Source organism: Henckelia pumila, chromosome 1 (assembly GCF_033568475.1).
Source record: "Henckelia pumila isolate YLH828 chromosome 1, ASM3356847v2, whole genome shotgun sequence".
NCBI lineage: Eukaryota > Viridiplantae > Streptophyta > Magnoliopsida > Lamiales > Gesneriaceae > Henckelia > Henckelia pumila.
In genome coordinates, this window is record NC_133120.1 from 42280815 (window position 1) to 42307174 (window position 26360).

Consider the following 26360-nt stretch of genomic DNA (forward strand, 5'->3'; position numbering starts at 1 on the left):
ATGGATTTTGTTGAATAGATCTAGTTGTTTATTTGATTAGTGCAAATGGTTACTTGTAGTTATCGTTTGAAACCGTATGGATATTTCCTTGATTCTATCATTATTGGATTAGGTGACTTCTTGCAGGCCATGATGTTAAGAAGTTGAAACACTGAGATCAGAATATGTGATCAAGGATACCAGTCGTAATCAGGAACAACAAAGGGTTTCCTAGCTTGATTAATATTTCCAGCCTAAGCATGAGCCACAGTGGATTGATACCAGCAGATGATAACGTTAAATCTAGTAAGTATCGACATGTAGTTCGGTAATAAAGAAATGTGGAACCTTACATAATTGTATTAGTTCTTTAAGCCTGTCGTGCTTAGGAAACTTAGCCAGAATAAGGTACCTTAAAGGGATTATCAGCTCCAAATAGAATGTTAATGTAGTAGCCCGGTTATATTTTACAAGATTGAGTGATTTTAAACATGTTAGAAAATGACATATAATTTTAAAAGTGTCAAAACATGTTTAAGGAATCATTATTTGGTTAAAATAAGTGGAAAATCATATCCGGAACGTACAAAAATGATAGTGAGGGTCTCGGGGGTCTTAGATAGTTCAGAAGCAGCCAAACGAGTTCGAAAGGACCGAAGCAGTTCGGAGCATCCAGACAAGTTCGGACAGTCCGAACTTCCCTTGAGTTTGAGGTTTGAAAATGCTCTCTACACGTGCGGTTCATGTGCAGATCGGAGCCTCCGAACCCAGATCGGATCGTCCGATCCCTGGCCTATAAATATGCGTCCAAACTCCTTTTTTCAGATGAAAATTGAAGGATTTTCGAACCCTTAGTCTATATTTGAGTGTTTTGGGTTATATTCTCGAGGTCGGGCACTAATGAGCTGATACGGGGATTGTAGCAGAGTTGTGCTTAGGTCAGGGCCTTTGATATCAGCGGGCTGACGAGTGGGTTGACGATGGACACATGTATAAGTCTAGACTCTGATTAGATTTTGGGAGTATCTATTAGCTTAGTTATGGCTTTTAGAGCATTATTAGTGATGCATGGAAATATTGGCTTGTAGGCTTGGACCCTAGAGTGGTGCTTCTAGGACTGCTTTTATAGAGGTACATAAGTATAGACTGAGATAGCCAGCTGAATATACATGTTTATGTGTTGCATTATTACATGTCACGAGATGCATGATATATTGTTCATGATTTGTATGCGGCATTTGTATACCATGTTGATCCTGTTATTATTTCGAGATAGCCAGTGGTTCTAGGGTCTCTCAGCCCTAGGGTTGTTTATTGTACTATCGGGTACTGTGTGACACCCACTGGACCGACGGGGCAGGGTGTATGGTTTACCCAGGATGATGATAGTCCAAGATCGGGTTCAGTATGAGTGGCACCCACTGAATCTTCGGAGCAACATGCACATACTGGAGGCTCCTATTTACTGAGCATGATTTTCTAGATATGAGCCCAGTTTACCCTGAGCATTCATATTTCATGTTTCATGCTCCAAGACATCAACCAAAGAACTCTATTTCTCCTGAGAAAGCAGCTAACTTTACGGCCCACAAAAATAAATCCAACATAAAGTCTAAACTAAGTGGGAATGCCGGAAACAGTGGTGTGTCAACAGAAAAGTCACCCGTCGTCGATGGTATTGATGAACTTGTGGAGAAGGAGAACTTCTCCAATGATGGCGCTTATACAGCTAATGCTGCAGACATTAGGAATGATTGTGCATCGCCTGCAAGAAAAATCATAGGAACAAGTCAATGCGAGGCACAAGCTATAACTCCTATTAAATGTTATTCATCCCAAGATAATGCATCAGTTGACACTGCTAGAAACTCGAACATCAAGGAAAATTCATTAAACTTCACTTTTTTTTTTTCCTTTTTTGCTTAATTTAATCATACTTATACTTCAGAATCAATTTATGTGCTTACTTTCTAGTTTATTATTATCCTATATGCGTGTCCCCAAACAATAGAAAGCAGCGAGGAGCAATGCAGCTGAATCTGGCCCTTCACCCAGTTTCAATGACGTGGAGGAAATTTTGCAGCTGCTAGCTTATTTTCCGAGAGTCGTGTGTCAAATTACTCAAAACCTCACACAAGTCAGTCAATGAGAGTAAAGCACAAATATTATGTGCTTCGTCTATGCTATGAACATCTCGACATTCAGAGGTGCCCAAACAAGAAGGAACCCAAAAATAATAAGCCCAAACAGATGAGCTAATGAAAGAACCCGGAAAAAAAAAAACATAAAATAGAGTCTCGTTTTTAACCCTTTTCTCGTCATTCACCGAAAACTCAAACAACAATAAATCTAGACCCTCAAAATCTACTAAAATACCACGAAGCATGAGCCCGAAGCAAGAGAAGAAAGCGCGCAGAGAAATCTGTGTGGTGTCCATTAATCTCGCTTCGAGATTGAAGGTAAAATTTAATAATTTTACACACACAATAATTTAATCGTTGAATGGTTGATACCCACACCATGGAATTGTTCCATGATAAAATTTTTAAACTTCCGCTTCACCGGGTATCAATCGTGATTGATCTGACCGCGAGTTTTCCAACAAAAGCAACAAAACTTACACAGTGAAAGCCGCGACACTGAAGCTCCGATCCAAGCTTTAAACTCACGATTGAAGTCACGATTGGCATTGCTAAAGCTTGGGCTAGATGCAAAGAGGTTGGACAACCATTTTTCGGCGATCGATCGGTGCCGGAGGTGAGCTGGGTTAAAGGGGGCGAAGGGTTTGGCTAGGGATTGGGTTTCTCTCGTTTCTTCACTTAGCCAGGCGTGTAGTACTATATAGGTTATTATATGGATTATATTTTTTAAAATATGTATTATATTTTTTAAAATATGTAAAATAAATAATTAAATTAACAAAGACAACAGATTACAAAATGTGTTGTCTTAGACCTTCAAAAAAACGCTCATAGACAATGGTTAATTAAAACCGTTGTCATAGATCATAAAAAACCCGCTCATAGACAATTATTTTTAAAAACCGTTGTCTTTGACACATATAAGACAACGGTTTTGTTAAAACCATTGTCGTTTTTAAATAAAATATGGCCAACAACAACGTTTTTTGTAAAAACCGTTGTTAAAGACTAAAAGACAACAGAGGAAGAAAAGACCAAAAATTACTGCAAAACTGCGCAAGTGGGTGAAGGTGGTTAGAAAAACTAGATATAAACCACCATGAGCAAAAGAAGCATAAAGTCGGGCCGGCGACTATAAATAGAGGGGCTGCTTGGGAGGCAACCCAAGGGGAGTATTTTCTTTCATTCTTATTATTTTTTTTTTTTTTGCATTTTTGCTTACATTGGGGACAATGTAAGATTTTAAGTATGGGGGAGAGGACTTAGCCAGACATTGAGAGAATTTAGCTGTTTTTGAAAAAAAAATAAAATTTAGAGCTCATAGTTTGTGATGAATTTGACTGTTGAAATTCCCTATCCCATGATGATATCTAATTGATGACGTGCATGGTTTTGAAAATAGATGATTTGCTAACCTTGGAACATTTTGATCTCCAATGCAAATTAGACTTTGATATGGTTCTTGAATATTCTTTAGCACGCATGAGTCATGGCTTGTGAATTGTATATGACATAGTGAAGGTCGTGTGATCCTTGTGATAGTCTTAGGAAGTCGCTAGCCTATCAACCTCCCTTTTGAGTTTATTTGAAAAAAGAAAAAGAAAAAAAGTAAAGAATGGAGTTAGTAAGGTAAGGGGAGGCATTGGAATGAGGATTGAAATTCTAGTCCTATAAATTCCAAGAGCTAAATATGGAGGAGAATGTACGGAGTTGAGGATAACAGGGTGCAATTACTCGGACAAGTGAAAAGACTATAAAATTTTTCAATGGTTTAATTTGATTTGTTGGTGTGCAAGTTGAGCTATTGTGGGGTTTTACATTGAATGGATCTGTGAAGTGTGCATGACACTGGCTAATGACCATACACACACACACGTTTGGGGCTATATATCTAGTTGAAATGTCTGGATATTGAACTTGTTCCGTTGTTAGAATTTTAGCGCCTTTCTTGATCATGTATTGAGTTTATTCCTGAGGCACAAATGCGAAGATCAGGGTTATTTTTGTTATGGATTATGAGTTCGAACTTATTATTGGTTTTGTGTGCTCGAGGGCGAGCAAGGATTAAGTAGGGGGAGTTTGATGTGATGGTATTTTCCTATGTTTGATTGAATTAAATTATGTGGACTAGTTGCGTTTTGATTGATTAAATTCATGTTATAGTTCCTAATCATTTTATGTGATTTGATATAGGAAAAGAGAATAAATGGAGTTGAAGATGGAAGGAAAGAACCGAGATAAGAGAATAATTACGAAGCAGCAATGGTCAGAAAATCATTTTTAATTTTAGAGGAATCCAAATCCGATCTGCACTGTTCAGAATAAAGTTCACGATGTTTTGAAGAATCTATCCAAATTTCAGCTCCATCCGAGGTCTAGATCTCCGAATATGAAATTTTCAAAATCGCTGCTCGCTGGAAAAAAAAGATGCTCGCTCGATCCGTCAAATTTAACCGATCGAGCGGGAGCAGAAATAAAAGCTAGACAGAAAGTTGGAAGAATTTGGGGCACTCGATCCGTTAACTTCAACCGATCGATCGAGCGAGACAAAAAGTCGGGAATTTATATTTTAAATAGGAAAATTTCTTGGAAAGGACTCTATACTTTAAATATCATCTAGAACTCGAAAATAGATCATCTTTGGGCGGCAGAAAGCTTGAAGAACACTCTTGGCAGCTAGGTTTCTTCTCTTTTCTTAGATTTAATTTTCTTTCATGAATTTTTCTACAAAATTCATGAATCGTTGTGGCTAAGTTTTAGTACTTGTTAAGGAAGACAAACCCTTGAATTATTTTATTTGTGAGATTCAGTTTTCTATTGTTTAATTCCAAATTGTGTATCAAGAGTTGTTTTGGATTGATTGTCATGCTTGTATGTGAGATTTTAGGATTGATCACCTTAGGATTTTGCTATACGATCTATTGCTAAATTAGAATTCAAATCCGTAATTGTTTGAATCATCTGATTTTTGAAGCAACTATGATTAATATTTTCTGCTGTTGAATTTGTTGAATCGTAGCAACAACTCTTGACTAGATTAAATACAATCGCTGGTATTTGTGTTGTCTAGATTCATCAGTTTTACTCATTTGAATGCTACCATAAATTTAAATCTAATCGCTGGTATTGGGTTAACTTATGGGGTAAGGGTTAACTTAGAACGCTGGAGTCTAGTTAACTAAAATTAAGGTGAAACATGAATTAAATTTCCAATGATGAATATTCAATGTGAATTAATTATTTTTAGGGAATCGATGATCAAATGAATAATTTCAAGGTGTAGTCGACCGATACCAAGTCTCGTTAGTTTATTGATCTTTCTAATTTTAATTCTTGCATAGTAGTTAGTAAAAAATCAAAAAATCCCCTTTTATTATTTTCATTATTTTAAGAACACTATTTTTAAATTTCACTTTCCTCGTGGGAACGATCCCTACTCACACTACTGCATATTTTGTTATCTGATTTGAGTTGGGTAATTTGGGCGAGATACAACTTAGCGCTACCAACTTGGCAACAGGTGGGGCAGGATCGAGTCAGCGAAGATTTGGTTAGCATCAAGAGTGAAAGATAGAAGTGAAACTCGGTTTAGAAGTCGAATCAGCATGTCAATCTAGTTTATGTTGGAACATGTTTAAAACTCGAACTTCTTAATATCTGTTGTATCGTTTATGCGAGTTTTGAGGTTTGTATGCTGTTGTAGCATGTATTTTGTACCTCATTATGTATTGAATGGATTATTAAGTTGAGTTGGCAAGTTATTTTTTTTTTTTGGTTTTCTGTTCAGAGCTGGCCGCTCGATCGGTAGAGTTTAACCGATCGAGCGAGGAAGCTGCAGCCTTGTTCTCTGTTTTGTAAGAGCTTTCCCGCTCGATCGGTTGAACTTTACCGATCGAGCGGAGCTGGGGTTCTTTCGGGCAAAAAGTTCTGAATCCTTGCTCGCTCGATCGGTTGAGTTCTACCGATCGAGCGAGACACTGTTCATTTAAAAAAAAATTATTGCTTTTAATCTTGGATCTTGTATGCTTAGTTTTTGTTAACCCAAGATTAGATGATTAGAATCGAGGTCTTACACACTGGGCCCGTGTATTTTTGTAGTCTCGAACCTTTGTCTATAGCTTAATGCACGGACCCGGGTACGGAGGTGTTCACGGGGTCCGTATATGCTTTTAAAAAAAAATTTATGTAGTGACCCTTACCCGGATCACCTACTAAACAGAACTTAGGCATGCAATTAACTTAATTAAATAGAAATCAGAATTCAACTGCGAAAACCATAACATTTAAATCATGCAGTCACATAATACATGCATACTCAGTTAGGATATCTCGAACAGTACTTTCGTACCTCAAATACTAGGCAAGTGCTATCAGCCCTAGGTCCATGCCTATAATCCACGCTACACTGCCAAATGATACTACTATCATTATGGCGCTCTAAAAGCTTTAACTAAGCTAAATCATACTCCTAAATATTTTTAGGAAGCAAAAGCTATACCTTCGTCCGTCGTTAGCTCTTTGCTGTCGATTGCCTCAAAACTAGGCCACAGTGAAATATAAAATTTTTAATAAAAGAAATCCGAGCACTTGTGTAGTATTCAAAAAACTCAAACAACCATAGGGTGTTTAGAATTTTACCTATCAATCTCAAAGATTGATTTATGGCTCCAACCAAGTTGATAAACAACTAGGCTCTTGAAAAATGGTAGACTCAATCTACAAGCTTCCAAGAGCACTCCTTGCTCAAAATGGATTCAACTCTTCGAGCCTCCGAATTAGGTCCACGACTAGACGATCTAAATCCACTCTAAATATGCACTAGAATATTTAGAGGATTTTTCATTGAGATTTTCCTTTCCTTTTCCCTCAAAAATTGAAAGAAATTTTTTTTGGAGAAATTGTGTTGGAGTGTTCGGCCACTTCCACTATATAATTGGAATGGAATGAATTGTGTGTGTGTATATATTATTCCAAATAATATATTAAAGGAGAGGGATTAATGAGTACAATTAAGCCATGCATGGAAAATTGCAAGACATGCATGGAAAATTGCAAACCATCTTTCAACCCTTCAAATTCCATACACACATATATATATATCATATATATATATATATATACATATATAAATATATATATTCAAATGTTATTTGAACTTATTTTTAATTTATTATTAAACCTAAACCCATTTAAGTTTAATCAATTAATTAAATTTAACTTGAACCCATTCAAGTCCACTAGTATCAATAATTATAAAACACTATATTAATTTGAGCTCTACTAGACTCAATAGTATTTAATTAATTCAACACTTGAATTAATCTAATTATTTGTACATTAAAATGTCTACTAGTGTTAAATTAATTCAACACTTGAATTAATTAACTAAGTTCAAAATAATAGTTTAGAAAATCACCATTTTCATAAACTAATTATTTTAAGTCAACTTTTAATCTTGGAACACATTCACAAATTAAAAGTTACTTATTCCATTCATTCTCCAATTTAGAAGTCAAACTTCTAATTTATTTTACTTATAAACTCCTTTATAAGTTGTTCAACACAATGAACTAATTTTAATCTCAACGGGATCTAGAAAGCTAGTACTTGTGTGACCCTCAATGGTTCACTGATACAACTAGCAGTGGGTTCACATCTCCATGTGATTCGGGATCAACAAGTCCCTTATATGAGCATACCCTAGATAGCTCCATTCTTATTAATCAACACATTGATAATAAGAATCGTCAGAAAACTCAAGTCTGATAGTACCCAACCAGTCATGTAAACATCTAGCAGCATTGCTTACATGACTCCCTAGGTATCAAATGATAGTGCCTGCAAGAACCAATCAATTATGGTTAGCGTACAGTACGGTCCCTTCAACTCATATATCCCGACCGATTCGACAACCATTGGTTTATCGAGAGTTGTCATTGAATCGATAACTATGTGTCATGCCGTAGTTGCATCGAAAGTGTAATTCAAGAAACTCCTTTCTTAATTACTACTTACTCTGATCAGAGATTTCAAGCTACGTATGCATGATATAACATAGGATATCCATACCCGTAGGTAAGCGGTGAATCCCCGACTACAATGCATTGACTCCTATATGTTTCGTCACAACACCCAACATTGCCACCTGATGACCCCAGATGAGTCGGTAAACAAGTCAAAGTGAAGAACTAGCATATAGAGTCTCCATGTTGTCCCGGGTTATAGGACTAATGGTGTACAACCATAAACTAGGACTCCTCCACTCGATAAGTGAGAACCACTTGGAAAATCCTTTAGGGAGGGTAGTTCAGTGCACTCTGCATGCTTGGACATCTCCATGTCCCCTACCAATGAAACATGGTACTCACATCGCAAATACTAGTCTCAAGCTCGAGCGGCCTTTATCCTTCTTTATGGCGGCTGAATCGACTAGGAACAGTTTAGAATATACAGTATTCCAAATATGAGTTTCATGATAGTCATCACATGACCATCTCATATCCTTTCTACTATTTGTATATTCAAGGGCTTTATCTATGCAGCTTGCATGGGTATAAAGATAAAGATGTGCCAAATAAAATAATGTCAAATATTATTAAAATAAAGATTGTCATACAAGAGTTCTCTTAAGGACCATCGGCCAACACATTGGCTTGACGGGCACCTACTCTAACAATCTCCCACTTGCACTAAAGCCAACTACCCATATTCTTCAAACCCATTGATTCGCGATGATTTTCGAACGATGGTCCTGGTAAAGGCTTAGTTAGTGGATCAGCAACATTATCTGCGGAGGAGACTCTGTCTAACAAGACATCTCCTCGTTCCACAATTTCCCGGATGGTGTGGTATTTTCTCAGTACATGTTTGGATTTCTGATGAGACCTTGGTTCTTTTGCCTGAGCAACGGCACCAGTGTTGTCACAGTACACCGGGACTGGATCAACTCCATTAGGAATAACGCCCAACTCTTGGACGAAATTCCTAATCCAAACAGCTTCCTTTGCAGCATCGGATGCAGCAATATATTCTGCCTCAGTGGTTGAATCCGCAGTGCTATTTTGCTTGGAACTCTTCCAACAAACAGCAGCACCATTGAGCATGAATATAAAACCGGAAGTTGACTTTGAATCATCAACATCGCTTTGGAAGCTAGAGTCGGTATAGCCTTCCAATTTTAGTTCTCCACCCCCATAAACCAAGAACATATTCTTAGTCTTTCTCAAATACTTGAGAATGTCTTTCACAGCTTTCCAGTGTGGAAGACCAGGGTTCGATTGATATCTACTTGTAACACTAAGTGCAAAGGCCATGTCAGGACGTGTAGATATCATCGCATACATGATACTACCAATTGCAGATGCATATGGAATGCGTGTCATCGTCTCTATCTCTGCATCATTTTTGGGAGACATGGACTTGGATAGAGACACGCCATGACACATTGGTAGATGTCCTCTCTTAGACTCATCCATCGAGAACCTCTTCACGATGGTATCAATGTATGTGGACTGGGTGAGACCAAGCAATCTTTTCGATCTATCCCGATAGATTTGTATTCCCAATACAAAAGATGCTTCACCCAAGTCCTTCATCGAGAACTTACTCGATAACCATACTTTAGTTGATTGCAACATCCCTACATCATTCCCAATGAGTAGAATGTCATCAACATAAAGTATGAGGAATGTCACAGCACTCCCACTGACCTTCTTATACACACATGGTTCCTCAGGATTCTTAGTAAACCCAAACTCTTTGATTGTACCATCAAATCTGAGGTTCCAGCTCCTAGATTCCTGTTTGAGACCATAGATAGATCTCTGAAGTTTGCATACTTTATGCTCACTTCCGACAGATGTGAACCCTTCAGGTTGAGACATGTAAATTTCTTCCTTAATATCCCCATTAAGAAAAGCTGTCTTCACATCCATCTGCCATATTTCATAGTCATACCATGCGGCAATGACAAGCAATATCCTTATGGACTTGAACATTGCGACTGGAGAAAAAGTTTCTTCAAAGTCAACTCCTTGCCTTTGAGTATAACCTTTTGCCACCAATCGAGCCTTGAAGGTCAGAACCTTCCCATCCGTCCCAAGCTTCCTCTTGTAAATCCATTTACACCCTATAGGAACAATTCCTTCAGGTGGATCCACAAGATTCCACACTTGGTTCGAATACATGGAATTCATCTCAGATTCCATAGCTTCAAGCCACTTGGATGAATCGGCATCAGACAATGCTTCCTTGAAGGTCCTTGGATCACATCCATGGTCAGGCTCATCTTGGCCCTCTTCAAGAAGCAGACCATACCTCATAGGTGGTCTTGAGATCCTTTCGGATCTTCTAGGAGCTTGTATCTCCTCTCTTGGCTGTTCGGGTGTGGGTTCCACAATCGTGGGTGTTTCTCGAACTTCTTCGAGTTATATCATCTCCCATTTTCTATCCAATAGAAATTCCTTCTCCAAGAAGGTTGCATTCCTAGAAACAAACACCTTTGTTTCTTTGGGATGATAGAAATAATATCCAACCAAATTCCTTGGATATCCCACGAAGTAGCATAAAATGGATCTAGCATCCAATTTATCTCCCACTATCTGCTTCACATAAGCAGGGCATCCCCATATTCTTAGATAAGAATACTTTGGAGATTTTCCCATCCATATCTCATATGGTGTCTTATCAACTGTCTTTGAATGGACATTGTTCAACAACAGTGCCGCTGTCTCAAGTGCATATCCCCAAAAGGATGGCGGCAACTCCGTGAACCCCATCATAGACCGAACCATGTCCATCAAAGTTCGATTACGATGTTCTGAAACACCATTCAACTGAGGTGTACCAGGAGGAGTCCACTGTGAGAGAATCCCATTCTCCCTAAGATACTCTTGGAATTCAGTACTCAAGTACTCACCACCTCGATCCGATCGAAGTGCCTTGATGCTTCGTCCCAATTGTTTTTCTACTTCATTTCTGAATTCTTTGAACTTTTCAAAAGCTTTAGATTTGTATTTCATAAAATACACATACCCATACCTAGAGAAGTCATCGGTAAAGGTAATGAAGTAAGAATGTTTGTGCTTAGTGGTGATGCTAAGTGGACCACACACATCTGTATGGATCAAATCCAACAGTCCATTGGCTCGCTCCACATGGCCCTTAAAGGAAATTTTGGTCATCTTTCCTTTTAGACAGGGTTCACAAGTAGTAAGAGAATTAATATCAGACATATCAAACATGTCTTCTCCCACTAGCTTGTTCATCCTTTTAAAAAGATATATGACCTAATCGAGCATGCCATAAGTGTGCTGGATTTAGAGTATCTTGTTTTCTTTTGGATGTAGTTGATATCTCTTGGACATTATACATAGGAATATCTTTTAATTTTAAATTATAGAGATCATTTTCCAATTGTCCTGTACCAATTAAACATTCATTCTTGTAAATATTGCAAACACCTTTGCCAAATAAACAAGAATATCCATCTTTATCAAGCATAGAAATGGAAACAATGTTTTTCACCAAATCTGGTACAAACAAAAAATTTCTCAAACATAATTTAAAATCATTGTCCAACAATAAGTAAACATCTCCAATAGCTTTGGCTGCAACTCTTGCCCCATTGCCAATCCTCAAGAAGGTCTCACCATCTCTGAGTCTCCTACTTCTTGCCATCACCTGCAAATCATTACAGAGATGTGAGCCACAACCGGTATCCAATACCCAAGAAGAAGAGTTAAGTGAAATGTTTATTTCAATGTAGAACATACCTTTTCCAGAACCATTCTGGTCAAGATATTCCTTGCAATTACGTTTCCAATGTCCAGGTTTCTTACAGTGATGACAGACGTCATTAGTCTTGTTAGCCTTAACTGGTGTGGCTACCACAACGGGACTCGGAGCTTGCCTCTTCAAGGGCACGTTCTTTTTGGGAGCATGGAAGGAACGCTTCTTTCCCTTCCCATATGGTCTATTCTTTGAACCAGATGAAGATCCCACATAAAGAACCGGCTTCTCTTTCTTGATTGTAGATTCAAACGTAACAAGCATGTTAACCAACTCCTCAAGGGTTGGATCTAACCTGTTCATGTTGAAATTCACCACAAAAGGATCAAATGAGCTAGGCAGTGACAAGAGCAACACGTCTATGGTCAACTCAGTTGGTAGCACAAGATCCATGCTAACGAGTTTCTCCACGAGCCCAATCAACTTCAGGCCATGCTCATGGACCGAAGCCCCATCTCGCATGCGCAAAGTGATTAGCTCCTTGACAATCGCATGTCGAAGTGGGCGTGTTTGTTCACCAAAAAGTTCTTTGAGATGCAAATGAATGTCAGCAGCATGCTTTGCACTCTCAAAACGTCGCTGAAGCTCATCATTCATAGAAGCCTGCATATAACACTTGGCTTTCAAGTCATGGTCACACCAATCCTTGTAAGTCTGTAGCTCCTCAGGGCTACAATCAGTCGGAGCCGTATCAGGGGTGACTCATCAAGTGTGTATGCAATCTTTTCCGAGTTCAAGACAATTTTCAGATTTCTTAGCCAATCAAGGTAATTTGGACCGGTCAGTAAATGTTTGTCGAGTATAGTAGATAGCGGATTGCGAATTGATGACATTGTCAAAACTTGTACTGAAAAATAATAACAGATAAATGTCAATGACTATTTTAAAATATTTAATAAGATATAAAGTATGGACTTTAACTTTATAAATATTTACTCCCACTGTTTTGACATTTTTACTACCCTCTAGTAAAAACGGGAAACTCCTTTCCTCAGTAGGTACATAAGGTCCAATTAGCCAATTACGATCCCGAATAATATCAGCCAATCATAATTTCTAAAAGGTAGTTTCCAATTGCATCTCCATGCAACCCTTACGTAAACTTTTGTCTCACGCTTGATTAGGACCCAATAATATGACGTCGTTCATCTTTACGTGTCAAGCCTTACCCATCGATATCGAACCTTAATGGACGGTCGCCATGAGTTCCCCCAATAATATGAGCCGAAGTCATGGGAGTTCCACGTAGTTCACATCACCATGTCAATGGATGTCACAGCTTTCCGGCATCCAAGCCCCCCCAATAATATGAGCCGAGCATTGAATACGGGTAGCGTTCGTCATGCATCCATTGTCGATGGAAGACATGGAAATTATAAACAAATTTATAATTCCCCTTTTCGGGCTTGATATAAATTTTGAATCTAATTCAAAATGAGGGTTTTTTTTAATTTTGAAAAAGGTCTCATCATTAATTTTAAAGATCGCCATGTTTGATCGTATGTTTGTCGGATTTATGCAACTTTGTTATTATAAAATAATAACGCACATACTAATTAACAAGGATGATCAATCGCCCCAAAAACTATTTGGCCCGTGTGAGCCAAACACGGGCCTAGGTCCAATTCCTAGGGAATGCATGAGATGCAAATGCAACAATTACATAAGCTTTCAATATTTACATGTCTTGGATCTTCATAATTCATCATGGCCTACCATCTTCCAATCTTGAACTTCCGCTATCAAATATTTTACATGAAAATATCCATGGCAAATAGGGATACATCTCATGGGGTGGGAACGGGCCATAAACCAAGCCCACTTTGTAATTTGATAATAATTACAACCATTCAACACAAAATATCCTAGCATACACCTAGCAAATTGGTCTTGGGCTTTTAATCATCCTTCATGCACAATATCACATATCATACACCATCAATTAATTATCTCAATAATCAATTGATCAAATATTATATATCTTGGTCCAATCACTAACCAGCACAATTATAAAATAAATTAACAAAATAAACAAACACCTTTGTTTACTTTCAAATTAATTTATTTATAATTGAATTTCTTATAAATCACAATTTACTATAAATAATCAAAGTCACACTTTAACTATTTATTTTATGAGAAAAATCACATATTATAAAGTTTAATTTTTCATAAAAATCAACTATAATATATTTAACAATTTAGGTCCTATGACACATGATATTCCAAAACACCTTTTGAAAAACTCAAGTCGTCATAGTCGTCACCGAAACTCCGTCGCCGGATTCCGGCCAAAATTTTTTTTTTTTTAATTAAAAGAATGGGGCAGCCCACGGCTGCCCCTAGGACACCTTGGGCTGCCCGAAAATAAAAAAAATATTTTTTATAAAATTTGCCCTAAAAGTAAAAATATTGATTTTCTCATGCGGTTAGAAATTGACCTCAACATAATATCCAACAAATACTACACAAAAGAGTAACCTAAGCTCTGATACCACTGAAGGTGATCGGTTAACTCGTGCCCGGAAACGCAGCGGAAATATAAAATTTTTAATAAAAGAAATCCGAGCACTTGTGTAGTATTCAAAAAACTCAAACAACCATAGGGTGTTTAGAATTTTACCTATCAATCTCAAAGATTGATTTATGGCTCCAACCAAGTTGATAAACAACTAGGCTCTTGAAAAATGGTAGACTCAATCTACAAGCTTCCAAGAGCACTCCTTGCTCAAAATGGATTCAACTCTTTGAGCCTTCGAATTAGGTCCACGACTAGACGATCTAAATTCACTCTAAATATGCACTAGAATATTTAGATGATTTTTCATTGAGATTTTCCTTTCCTTCTCCCTCAAAAATTGAAAGAAATTTTTTTTGGAGAAATTGTGTTGGAGTGTTCGGCCACTTCCACTATATAATTGGAATGGAATGAATTGTGTGTGTGTATATATTATTCCAAATAATATATTAAAGAAGAGGGATTAATGAGTACAATTAAGCCATGCATGGAAAATTGCAAGACATGCATGGAAAATTGCAAACCATCTTTCAACCCTTCAAATTCCATACACACATATATATATATATCATATATATATATATATATATATATACATATATAAATATATATATTCAAATGTTATTTGAACTTATTTTTAATTTATTATTAAACCTAAACCCATTTAAGTTTAATCAATTAATTAAATTTAACTTGAACCCATTCAAGTCCACTAGTATCAATAATTATAAAACACTATATTAATTTGAGCTCTACTAGACTCAATAGTATTTAATTAATTCAACACTTGAATTAATCTAATTATTTGTACATTAAAATGTCTACTAGTGTTAAATTAATTCAACACTTGAATTAATTAACTAAGTTCAAAATAATAGTTTAGAAAATCACCATTTTCATAAACTAATTATTTTAAGTCAACTTTTAATCTTGGAACACATTCACAAATTAAAAGTTACTTATTCCATTCATTCTCCAATTTAGAAGTCAAACTTCTAATTTATTTTACTTATAAACTCCTTTATAAGTTGTTCAACACAATGAACTAATTTTAATCTCAACGGGATCTAGAAAGCTAGTACTTGTGTGACCCTCAATGGTTCACTGATACAACTAGCAGTGGGTTCACATCTCCATGTGATTCGGGATCAACAAGTCCCTTATATGAGCATACCCTAGATAGCTCCATTCTTATTAATCAACACATTGATAATAAGAATCGTCAGAAAACTCAAGTCTGATAGTACCCAACCAGTCATGTAAACATCTAGCAGCATTGCTTACATGACTCCCTAGGTATCAAATGATAGTGCCTGCAAGAACCAATCAATTATGGTTAGCGTACAGTACGGTCCCTTCAACTCATATATCCCGACCGATTCGACAACCATTGGTTTATCGAGAGTTGTCATTGAATCGATAACTATGTGTCATGCCGTAGTTGCATCGAAAGTGTAATTCAAGAAACTCCTTTCTTAATTACTACTTACTCTGATCAGAGATTTCAAGCTACGTATGCATGATATAACATAGGATATCCATACCCGTAGGTAAGCGGTGAATCCCCGACTACAATGAATTGACTCCTATATGTTTCGTCACAACACCCAACATTGCCACCTGATGACCCCAGATGAGTCGGTAAACAAGTCAAAGTGAAGCACTAGCATATAGAGTCTCCATGTTGTCCCGGGTTATAGGACTAATGGTGTACAACCATAAACTAGGACTCCTCCACTCGATAAGTGAGAACCACTTGGAAAATCCTTTAGGGAGGGTAGTTCAGTGCACTCTACAAGGAGCACCTATTTGCATGCTTGGACATCTCCATGTCCCCTACCAATGAAACATGGTACTCACATCGCAAATACTAGTCTCAAGCTCGAGCGGCATTTATCCTTCTTTATGGCGGCTGAATCGACTAGGAACAGTTTAGAATATACAGTATTCCAAATATGAGTTTCATGATAGTCATCACATGACCATCACATATCCTTTTTACTATTTGTATATTCAAGGGCTTTATCTATGCAGCTTGCATGGGTATAAAGATAAAGATGTGCCAAATAAAATAATGTCAAATATTATTAAAATAAAGATTGTCATACAAGAGTTCTCTTAAGGACCATCGGCCAACACATTGGCTCGACGGGCACCTACTCTAACACACAGCTCCGCTACGATGCTTGGATCGCTATGCCACTTCCGGATTCCCAATGGGACTCCTAGAATTCCCTAGATTTGGACTAGAAGGCTAAGGAATTGAGAGAGAAAAGGTGATTGGTTCGTCTAAATCTGAATCTCGGCCTTCCTATTTATAGACGGAGTTCGGGCCGTTCGAACTGGACTTCGGAGCGTCCGAACACGATCGGACTGTCCGATCTCGACTTCGGGTCGTCCGAACCCAATAATACGTCATTGCTTATGTCAGCACAATGACGTCATCCATGACGACTGTCGCCAGCACGTTCGGAGCGTTCGAACCACTCTTCGGATTGTCCGAACCCTGACTTCTGACCTCCCGAACCTTGACTTTGGAGCCTCCGAACCCGACGGCCCTCGAACTACTTTCGAGTGTTCTGAATCCATTTTCAAACTCTGTTAATCCATCTGGGACTCCCTTAATCATGTTTTATTACATCTAAACATGATCGTATTATTAATTACTCAAAAATCATTAATTCTGGATACGGGTTACTACATTCACCACACATCTCGAAACATACTGATACACGCTGCGTTTCATCCCCTTCCACCAAAACCAAGTACGTAGATCCTTGTACATCTTGTTGTTCCCGGATGAATACTCAACTTGGTGCGATGTGCCTGAGACAAGATCTCCTCTCGCAACTCTTCATCCTATGGAATCACAAGTCTACCAGACAAACACATAAAACCATATGACTGATAGTGAAATCCAGACGATCTACCCTCGTTAGCTAGGCGAGCCAAATGCTGGGTCTTTGAATCAGACATCTGAGCATCCCGAATCCGCGAATAAAAAGCTGGCTCAGATAATATTGCAAACATCTGGATACTCTGCATACCTTTCTTATGCTTGAAGGTATACCCTGAAGTACAACAGTCATTGACCGCACTAGACATCGAACAAGTCTGCAGTGCGGATAGACGCACCTTGTGACTCAAAGCATCAGCGGTGAGATTAGCAGCTCCTGGATGGTACTTAATCTCGTAATCATATTCCTTATGTAGTAGCCCGTACCCTAAATGAGTAATTAAAGGATTAATGCTAATTAAATAAATTGGGTATCGGACGGATCGGAAGCTCCGAAGGCACGATCGGAAGCTCCGAACAGGATCGGAAGCTCCGATGAGCGATCGGAGGAACCGATGATATTATGTCATCCATGACATGTGGTTAGATCGGAAGCTCCGATCACCCCTATCCGGAGTCAACAAGTGATATTTTGACACGTGGCAGATCAGGATCTTCGGAAGCTCCGATGGCAGGATCGGACGTTCCGATCGAGGTTCGGACGTTCCGTTCGAGGATCGGAAGCTCCGATCGTTGTCTATAAATAGAGGGCCGAGGCTTCATTTCCAATTGCCAATTCCGAGTATTTCCCTCTCCTTTCTAGTCTATTCGAGTTTTTCTAGCCTTCCTAGGCTTGACCCGGGAGTCGTCGAGGCGTTCGGAAGTCGTAGCAGAGTTGTGCCCAAGTTCTGGAGACATCGACATCAAAGGGCTAACGACGGACGAAGGTATAGCTTTTGCTTCCTATAAATATTTAGGAGTATGCAATAACTTAGTTAAGGCTTTTAGAGCACTTTAATGATAGTAGTATCATTTGGCAGTGTAGAGCAGACTATAGGCGTGGACCTAGAGTTGGTAGAGCTTGCACTGATTTGAGGTACGAAAGTACTGTTCGAGATATCCTGACTGAGTATGCATGTATCATGTGACTGCATGGTTTATTTGTCATTGATTTATGCTGCATTCATTTGCATACTGAGCTATCTCCTTTGAGATGTCTGTTAGTAGGGTTTTTCCCTATCCTGTTAGTGGTTGGACTTTCATCGATTTGGGTCCGGCATATCCACTGGTATTATGGTATGGGATCCAATTCCTGAAGCGACGGCACAACGTGCTACATACCAGGGCCCGGTCTGTCTTTGTTATCTGATCCTTGACCTCGAGTTTATAGGGAGTTCACTTTGCATGCATGTATACTCATACTCTCGTACTGAGCGTTTTATGCTCACGTCTCGTACTCTGTGTTTCTGGACACCCTATTCCATGGGGCAGGTTTGCGATTGGACGAGGAGGGTGGGTCCAGGAGGGGCTAGTCAGTGGTTGACCAGCTGGAGCTTCGTCTAGGTTTTATTTCTGTTGTCTTGAGGTTGATACAGCTATTCGATTTGGTTGTATATTATTTGGACAAATTACAGATCCTTTACTTGGAATTGTATAATGTTTATGGTTTCCGCAAGGTTATTCTGATATCTGTTTTATTAAGTTAATTGCATGCCTAAGTTCTGTTAGTAGGTGATCCGGGTAAGGGTCACTACATTTATGGTATCAGAGCATGCAAAAGTATTCTTGGGATTTAGTCTCATCATGAGGTATTTTTGTAGATGGAAAATCGTGACGACCGGAGTTCTCATGGCAGTATTGGTGGGCGTTGGGGTGATGCTGACCGAGAGCATCGTCGAGAACGGCGTCATCGTCATCATGACGATGAGCGTTTCACTGTGCGTCGATTCTTAGCTATAGGTCCTAAGCCCTTAGTTGGAGGTGAGTCTCCGGAGGATGCGGAGAACTGGTTAGACCGCATGGAGACGACTTTTCATACTTTTCAATGCACCGAGGAGCAGAAGATGGAGACCCTTGGCTATCTTCTGGATGGACGTGCGCGCAGGTGGTGGAGGTTTACTTCTGCACCTTTTGTTGCGGCGAGAGGAGTGGAAACCTGGGCCGAGTTCCGCACAGCTTTCCAAAAGCGGTATTTTCCTCCTGCACTCCGTCAGTCGAAGGTAGGCGAGCTACTGAGTCTGCGACAAGGAGCCATGTCTATTGATGAGTATCAGCAAAAGTTCTTTGATCTTCTATCCTATTGCCCCGAGATTGCTGATAGCTCAGAGATGAAATATAATCTGTTCCTTCAGGGCCTTAACCCTGAGATCCATGACCGTGTGGCGGTTGGCGACGACATGTCCTACGAGGGTTTGGTGAGCCGTTGTCACCAGGCAAAGGATAGCATTTGGCGGAACAGGTCTTTTCCTCAATCGATGCCTGCTAGTTCTTTGGGTCCCCATGCCCAATCTTTTAAGAAGTCTGGATCTACTTCTTTCTCTGGTTCTGGAGGTGTTGTCCGTTTCGGTAAGAAGGACAAGTGTGATCACTGTGGGAAGAACCATCCATCCGACAAGTGCCATAGAGCTTCTGGAGCTTGTTTCCGTTGTGGAGAAACAGGTCATATCCGGAGGGATTGTCCACTATCTGGGGGAGGCGGTTCTGGTTCTGGTTCAGGATCTGGTTCTCAGGCCAGCGTTCAGCAGAGGTCGCAGGGACAACCTGCTGGGAGTTCTCATTTGAGGCCACGAGCTTCTGGCCAGGTGTTTGCCTTGAGTCATGATCAGGCAGTGGAGGAAAATGAGAAAGTCATCGCAGGTACATTTCTGCTTTATGGTATACCTGCTCTTGTACTTATTGACACTGGTGCATCTCATTCCTTCATTTCTGCACGTTTTGTTAAGAGGCATAAGTTACCATGCATTGCACTAGATGTAGTGATGTCTGTTTCTACTCCGAAGGACCAATCTGCTTTGGCTAAGCGTCTAGTGATGGGTTGCCCTTTAGAGTTCGAGGGTAACATTTTGATTGCGAATCTCATGGTCCTGGCGATGGACGACTTTGATTGCATTCTGGGAATAGATATGTTGACTACCTATCGAGCTTCAGTGGACTGCTATCAGAGATTAGTACGCTTTCATCCGGAGGGGAGTGAGAGCTGGTTTTTCTATGGTGAGGGAGCGCGACCCCCGATGCCTTTGGTATCAGCTTTGAGAGCTTGTCGAGCTCTAGAGTCTGGCGGGGAAGGCTACCTTATCTATGCAGTTGATTTGTCCGCTGAAAGTATTGGGATAAAGAGCATTCCTGTTGTGGATGAATTTCCAGATGTATTTCCTGATGAGATTCCGGGTTTTCCTCCTGCTAGGGAAGTCGAGTTTGGCATAGAGTTGATGCCAGGTACTTCGCCTATTTCTCGAGCACCGTATCGTCTGGCTCCGTCAGAGATGCGCAAGTTGATGAATCAGCTACAGGATCTTTTGGACAAGGGGTACATTCGTCCTAGTGTATCTCCTTGGAGAGCTCCTGTTCTCTTTGTAAAGAAGAAGGATGGGTCGATGCGGTTGTGCATTGACTATCGGCAGCTGAATCGAGTCACTGTGAAGAACAAGTATCCGTTGCCTCGTATTGATGACTTGTTTGATCAGCTGCAGGGCACGTCAGTTTACTCTAAGATCGACTTGAGATCTGGGTATCATCAGTTGAGAGTCCGTGATCAGGACGTAGCCAAGACTGCATTTCGTACTCGCAATGGGCATTACGAGTTCCTAGTGATGCCATTTGGTTTGACTAATGCGCCGGCTATATTAATGGATCTGATGAACCGTGTCTTCAGGGAGTATTTGGACAAGTTTGTTGTGGTCTTCATTGACGACATCTTGGTGTATTCGCGTAATACGAAAGAGCATGTTTCTCACTTGCGATTGGTACTGCAGACTCTTCGAGATGAGCACTTGTACGCCAAGCTGAGAAAGTGTGAGTTCTGGATGGATCGAGTGGTCTTTCTTGGCCATATCATATCCAGGGAAGGGATTTCTGTTGATCCAAGCAAGATTGAAGCGGTACTTAATTGGTCACGTCCGATGACAGTTGCTGAGATCCGTAGTTTTTTGGGTCTAGCAGGGTATTATCGTCGCTTCATTCTGAACTTCTCTCAACTAGCTCAACCTTTGACGCAGCTTACCCGCAAGGGTGTGGATTTCGAGTGGTCCTCCGAGTGTGAGGAGAATTTCTGTGAGCTTCGACGGCGGTTGACTTCTGCGCCGGTGTTGGCATTACCGTCAAGATCTGGAGGGTATGTGGTATACACGGATGCTTCTCTTCAGGGGTTAGGTTGTGTCCTGACTCAGAATGGGCATGTGATCGCATACGCTTCTAGACAGCTGAAGCTTCACGAGTACAACTATCCAGTCCATGATTAGGAATTGGCAGCCATTGTGTTCGCTTTGAAAATCTGGCGTCATTATCTGTATGGCGAGAAATTTGAGATCTTCACCGACCATAAGAGTCTCAAGTATTTGTTCACTCAGGCGGAGTTGAACATGAGGCAGAGACGTTGGATGGACTTGCTTAAGGACTATGATTGCGAGATAAAGTACCATCCAGGAGCTGCTAATCTCACCGCTGATGCCTTGAGTCGCAAGGTGCGACTATCCGCACTTCAGACTTGTTCGATGTCTAGTGCGATCAGTGACTGTTGTACTTCAGGATATACCTTCAAGCATAAGAAAGGTATGCAGAGTATCCAGATGTTTGCGATATTATCTGAGCCAGCTTTGTATTCGCGGATCCGAGATGCTCAGATGTCTGATTCGAAGACTCAGTGTTTAGCTCGTTTAGCTAACGAGGGTAGCTTGTCTGGATTTCATTATCAGTCAGATGGCTTTCTGTGTTTGTCTGGTAGGCTTGTGATTCCACAGGATGAAGAGTTGCGAGAGAATATTTTGTCTCAGGCACATCGCACTAAGTTGAGTATTCATCCTGGGAGCAACAAGATGTACAAGGATCTACGTACTCGTTTCTGGTGGAAAGGAATGAAACGCAGTGTTTATCAGTTTGTTTTGAGATTTTTGGTGTGTCACCAGGTCAAGGTAGAGCACCGGCGACCTGGAGGTTTGCTTCACAGTCTGCTTATTCCTGAATGGAAATGGGAGTTTATCACAATGGACTTTGTAACCCATTTGCCGGTATCCCCGAGGAACTGTGATGCTATCTGGGTTGTGGTGGATCGACTCACCAAGTCAGCGCATTTCATTGCCTATAGCCGGGAGTACAATGTGGATCGTATGGCACGGTTGTACATTCAGGAGATCGTTCGACTTCATGGAGTGCCTGTGAGCAATGTCAGCGATCGGGACCCCAGGTTTACTTCTAGATTCTGGGGGAGTGTTCAGCGTGCGATGGGTACTACTCTCAGTTTGAGTACTGCCTATCATCCGGAGACTGATGGTCAGTCGGAGCGCACTATCCGTACTTTGGAGGATATGCTTCGAGCGTGCGTTATGGATTTTGGTTCAGCCTGGCAGGATCATTTGCCATTGATCGAGTTCGCGTACAACAACAGCTATCATACTAGCATTGGGATGGCACATTTTGAGGCGTTGTACGGGCGACGTTGTCGTAATCCACTATTCTGGGAAGAAGTGGGGGAGAGACAGGCTGAGGGACCGGAGTTTATCCAGCAAGCGATAGACATTGTTGATCGGATCAAGAAACGGATTAAGACTGCACAGGATCGTCAGGCCAGCTATGCTAATATCAAGCGTAGGCCTTTGCAGTTCGATGTCGGGGAGAAAGTGTTTCTGAGAGTGTCACCTTTCCGCAAAATTCTCAGATTTGGCCTTAAGGGCAAGTTGTCTCCCAGTTTTATCGGTCCGTTTGAGATCTTGGAGAGCACTGGCGATTTGGCTTATCGACTAGCTTTGCCACCGCATCTTTCCAGTATTCACGACGTGTTCCACGTATCTCTGTTGCGACGGTATGTGGCGGATGAATCTCATATTCTGCAGCGGTCTGAGGTTCAGGTGAACAAGGATTTGACCTATGTTGAGAAACCTATTCGTATCCTGGATTATAAGGATAAGGTTTTACGGAACAAAGTCATTCCTTTGGTTTTAATTCAGTGGCAGCGCCGAGGCACTGAGGAAGCTACTTGGGAGCTTGAGGACAGGATGCGTGAAGACCATCCTGAGTTGTTTTGATTTCATTCTTAAGTTGTATTCAGTTGCAAACTCTGTAAACGTTTGATCTGAATAAAGAATGTTTCTGATTTATGTAATACATTCAGTACTTAAGATCTGATTTCGAGGACGAAATATCTTAAGTGGGGGAGAATGTAGTAGCCCGTACCCCAATTGAGTAATTAAAGGATTAATGCTAATTAAATAAATTGGGTATCGGACGGATCGGAAGCTCCGAAGGCAGGATCGGAAGCTCCGAACAGGATCGGAAGCTCCGATGAGCGATCGGAGGCACTGATGATATTACGTCATCCATGACGTGTGGTTAGATCGGAAGCTCCGATCAGGATCGGATGCTCCGATCACCCCTATCCGGAGTCAACAAGTGATATTTTGACACGTGGCAGATCAGGATCTTTGAAAGCTTCGATGGCAGGATCGGACGTTCCGATCGAGGTTCTGACGTTCCGATCGAGGATCGGAAGCTCCGATCGTTGTCTATAAATAGAGGGCCGAGGCTTCATTTCCAATTGCCAATTCCCAGTATTTCCCTCTCCTTTCTGAACTATTCGAGTTGTTATAGACTTCCTAGGCTTGACCCGGGAGTCGTCGAGGCGTTCGGATGTCGTAGCAGAGTTGTGCCCAAGTTCTGGAGGCATCGACATCAAAGGGCTAACGACGGACGAAGGTATAGCTTTTGCTTCCTATAAATATTTAGGAGTATGCAATAGCTTAGTTAAGGCTTTTAGAGCACTTTAATGATAGTAGTATCATTTGGCAGTGTAGAGCAGACTATAGGCGTGGACCTAGAGTTGCTAGAGCTTGCACTGATTTGAGGTACGAAAGTACTGTTCGAGATATCCTGACTGAGTATGCATGTATTATGTGACTGCATGGTTTATATGTCATTGATTTATGCTGCATTCATTTGCATACTGAGCTATCTCCTTCGAGATATCTGTTAGTAGGGTTTTTCCCTATCCTGTTAGTGGTTGGACTTCCATCGATTTGGGTCCAGCATATCCACTGGTATTATGGTATGGGAGCCACCTCCTGAAGCAACGGCACAACGTGCTACATACCAGGGCCCTGTCTGTCTCTGTTATCTGATCCTTGACCTCGAGTTTATAGGGAGTTCACTTTGCATGCATGTATACTCATACTCTCGTACTGAGCATTTTATGCTCACGTCTCGTACTCTGTGTTTCTGGACACCCTATTCCATGGGGCAGGTTTGCGATTGGACGAGGAGGGTGGATCCAGGAGGAGCTAGTCAGTGGTTGACCAGCTGGAGCTTCGTCTAGGTTTTATTTCTGTTGTCTTGAGGTTGATACAACTATTCGATTTGGTTGTATATTATTTGGACAAATTATAGATTCCTTTACTTGGAATTGTATAATGTTTATGGTTTCCGCAAGGTTATTCTGATATCTGTTTTATTAAGTTAATTGCATGCCTAAGTTCTGTTAGTAGGTGATCTGGGTAAGGGTTACTATACCTTAAGCAAGTCCATCCAACGTCTATGCCTCATGTTAAACTCCGCCTGAGTGAACAAATACTTGAGACTCTTGTGGTCGGTGAAGATCTCAAATTTCTCACCATACAGATAATGACGCCAGATCTTCAAAGCGAACACAATGGCTGCCAATTCCAAATCATGGACTGGATAGTTGTCCTCGTGAAGTTTCAGCTGTCTAGAAGCAAATGCAATCAAATGCCCAATCTGAGTTAGGACACAACCTAACCCCTGAAGAGAAGCATCAGTGTATACCACATACCCTCTAGATCCTGACGGTAATGCCAACACCGGCGCAAAAGTCAACCGCCGTCGAATCTCACAGAAATTCTCCTCACACTCGAAGGACCACTCGAAATCAACACCCTTGCGGGTAAGCTGCGTCAACGGTCGGGCTATTTGAGAGAAGTTTCGAATGAAGCGTCGATAATATCCAGCTAGACCCAGAAAACTACGGATCTCAGCAACCGTCGTTAGACGCGACCAATTCAACACAGCCTCAATCTTGCTCGGATCAACAGAAATCCCCTCCCTGGATATGATATGGCCAAGAAAGACCAATCGATCCATCCAGAACTCACACTTGCTCAGTTTTGCGTACAACTGCTCGTCCCGAATAGTTTGCAGTACCACTCGCAAGTGAGAAACATGCTTGTCCGCATTACGCAAATACACCAAGATGTCGTCAATGAAGACCACGACAAACTTGTCTAAATACTTCCTGAAGACACGGTTCATCAGATCCATAAATATAGTCGGCGCATTAGTCAATCCAAATGGCATCACTAGAAACTCATAATGCCCATAGCGAGTACGGAATGCAGTCTTGGCTACGTCCTGATCTCGGACTCTCAATTGATGATACCCAGATCTCAAGTCAATCTTGGAGTAAACCAAAGTACCCTGCAGCTGATCAAACAAGTTATCAATGCGAGGTAACGGATACTTGTTCTGAAAGAGTGGGTGCCCGGTGAGCCAACTTGTGGCTAAGGGCTTTGATGACTCTTTGTATAAACAATCTTTTGTTTAATATAATTTACACTTTTATTAATGGCAATGACTTTATCTTTCTTCATATTGTTATATTGTGATATACTATTGTTGTTTTGATAAAAACCTTGAATATACTATAGTGTATGTAAGATGTGGTAGAACATGTGGATGTCTATCATGAAACACATCTTATAGTCACTGTATATTCTAAACTGTTCCTAGTCGATTGAGCCGTCCGATAATAAGGATAAGGATCGCTCGAGCTTGAGACTAGCATTTGCGATGCAGAGTACCACGTTTCATTGGTAAGGAACATAGAGATGTTCGAAGCATGCAAATGGATATTCATATGATGAATGATCGAACTACCCTATCCGGACTTTTCAAGTGGTTATCACTTATCGAGTGGATATAGTCCGCGGTTTTGGTTGTA